Genomic DNA, 3372 nt, shown 5'->3' on the forward strand with positions numbered 1-3372 from the left:
GGCCGTCAGATTACAATAAACAAACAATGGCGCGTGCCCGATTCAGTTTTTTTTTTTTTTTTTTTTTTTTTTTTTTTTTTTTTTTTTTTTTTTTTTTTTTAATGAGTCGGTTTTTCCCGTATGTTTTATATCGCCATATTTAGAGATGCTCGTTTCCTTTCCTTTCTTTTGAAAAGTATGTTCAATGGTTTTGAAATCTCTCATACATTTATGTGCCAATATTTGAACTTTGCTTTTGTGTTCTACTTTGGCATCTGACTACAGCTCTCCGGTTTTGGGTTTCACCTAAGTATTGACTTTGTCATCGTTAATTTCGGGCAAAAAAACACGTCAAGTTTTCTGTAACTTGTAGTTTTTTTTTACAGTATTTGCACATTATATTTAAAATTCCCAAACATTCCTGGTACATTATGGCACATTGCAGGGTTTTCATTTGATTTTTTCATATTTGACCGGCGTTGCTCCGCAAATGCAAGTTACCTTTTGGAAGAATTTTAGACTGCTTAGAACGGTCAGGCTGATCGGATAATTTGCTACATAACTGGAAGTGCGGGTTTTCAAACATGTTTTCACTTTAGAAAGATTCATTTTTTGCAACTCATTTTTTGCAACAAAAAGGAAGGAATTGTATTGTCATTCAAGTCACTAATGTTATCAAACTTGATCGCACAAAGGAAAATGTGAAACAAACAAAGCCAATACGAGATAACATGTTAAACACAATGGTGACTTATTTCATTTGTTAAATATTATTAAACCTTACACTGCACGTTTCAGTTAATGCAAAATTCAGTCAATTAGTTTGATAGGTAAGCAGGCTTTTTTATAGTAAAAGTATCATTCAACACAAACGTTATTAATCAACCTAGATACAAAGTAAAAATCTAATTATTGATACACCTAGAAATAAAAATTGAAACTGATATTTTGGTGAGGGAAATGACCTATTCAATTAGTCAATGAAATGTTTAGATAGAGCACCCATGATGTTCAACTTTTCTCTCGTAAAACACACTATGATAAAGGGAACAAAAAGTTTTGTTGCAGAGTGAAAAGGTTATTGCAATTTAATAATCAGTGGTAACTGCTGTATTGGATTGCTTGCTGAGCTATTGTTCATTTGATTATTTTGCATTTATTATCGCAATTTATTCTGTGGATGAAATTATTAGTATTTTGATATAACTCACTTTGTTCTGTTTATTCACACGTTACAAAAATTGTGGAAAATTAAGTTGTTAAAAGCGGATTGTTATTATAATTGTCCCAGAAATAACTTCTATGTTGCAGAGATGTTTCTAAGAAAATTCCTTTTCTAAGTCCGTCAAATAACGTCTTTATGTTCCACCTTAAAAACTTATCCCTAATTTAGCAACAAAAGGAAAATCATAAAATAGGGTGAACACACGTGCACATGATACACACACACACACACACATACACAGTACACACACACACACACACACACACACACATATATATATATATATATATATATATATATATATATATATATATATATATGGTGTATATATATACTATGTATATCTATTTGTGTGTGTGAGTGTTTGTGTATAAATATGGCTCAACAGACAATAATGGTCACTACCGTATTAATATTTTAACGCTGAGTTATCTGAGAGGCAATGTGCAGGAATCTTTCTCAGTATTAGCGGCTCTATACACCTACATGTTTCTACTTGTTATATTTAACTCTATTATCAGATATGACATTATCAAAATATATCTTCAGAAAAAAAAAAAAGAATTTTTAGTGAATTGTAATTCTCAAATGAGTAGTTTTTCTTAAATTTCTGACATATCGTAACTGTACGGTAGACGTAATTTGCTGCTCCATTTTCTCCTAGGAGCTACAACAAGGCGTGATCTGACCTCCAGCCTACTAGGGGCGCGTGCTAAAATCTACGTTCTAATAGCGCATTGTTTCACCAACGAAAATAAAAATAAAAATACGCTTAGTTTTATTGCGTTGCTTTCAATCTCTTGGTGAAATGGCATGTTTCTTTGTTCTTTTAGTAAGTATTTTTCATATCCAATTAATGTAATCGTGATATTTATAAAGATTTTTTTAGGAAAGAAAGTAAGGAAACTTAAAATCCTGTGCAAATGAATTGCTTCTAACAGCTACATACGAAAATATACAGTAGTTTTCTTTTCTGTTCTTAATCCGGTTCTGAAGGTCTTGAACTTCAAAGACGATACCTCGCCTTTTCTTGCTCTCTTTTTAATTAAGTTTTAATATTCATGTAGGAACGAGTAGGCAAAGGAACTCTCGGGCTCTTGGCTTCATTACTTTTGGATTCCAATTCCCAGATAATTTTCGATGGCATCAAAGGATTTAAATATTCTCCAGAAATGCTAACAAGTTTGTCTTTTCTACAAGACTGAATTCAGTTCATTTCTTGCTCGTTAATTGTAGGTTTGCAGCTGCACTTTATACTCATTACCCAGGAAAGGGTTTTGGTTTTCGCACATTAGTTTTTTCTTAGCGAAATAAAAACGGTTTTATCAGAGATGTAATTCTAAAAGAATAAGAATGTAGATTAGAAGTCCTCTGTGTCGAAGAATTGAAAAGTTAGTCCTTTTTCTCTTTTTTTCGAATTAATCCCTTCTAACACGTTGGCGCTGTTGCCTGACATTCTTAAATATGTTTGATTGGAATTATTACCGTCTAGATTGGTATCACCTCAGGGAAGACCTTTTTATCACAAATGTAGATCAAAGATAGAATATAAGAGACTAGCTAAATCTTCATCAGTGTAAAATGAGAAACTCAGAGCACAGAAAACATAGAGGGATGTACGTTACATATAAAAATGAAGCAATAAAAATTAAGGAAATAAGCTGAGAAAATGTTATACAAATGAACACCAAATATATTAGTTCGTTCATTCACGGCACAATGTACAATGCGTCTTGGAGGCAGCATTATTGCCTCTAGCTTGTTTGCATCCACTGGTGGTAGGTAGTGTGATACTGATTGTGTAGCTAAGATTCGCAAAATCACTTACCATCAGAATCTCTCATTTAAATCAGTTTGTCGTCATAATAGTTAAACAAGTTGAAATTGCCGCCGTTATGCATCCCTTAATTGAAGTTTGGTTTGTAATAACCTTCCGTCTGAAATTGGCAACTGAGTGTAGTTGTCATTCATTGACATAAATATAAAAAATGAGGTCTATTTTTTTTTTTTTTTTTTTTTTTTTTTTTTACTAAAATCAAACCTTGAAATATCTGGTCGGCACATTTCACTAACAGACTGAAAGAGATGGATTTCTCATCTATGAAGAGAGGTATGTTTATATATAATACAAAGCCAAGCTAAAGTTCTTTTAATTCATATATGTTTGA

This window comes from Macrobrachium nipponense, chromosome 11 (assembly GCF_015104395.2).
Source record: "Macrobrachium nipponense isolate FS-2020 chromosome 11, ASM1510439v2, whole genome shotgun sequence".
NCBI lineage: Eukaryota > Metazoa > Arthropoda > Malacostraca > Decapoda > Palaemonidae > Macrobrachium > Macrobrachium nipponense.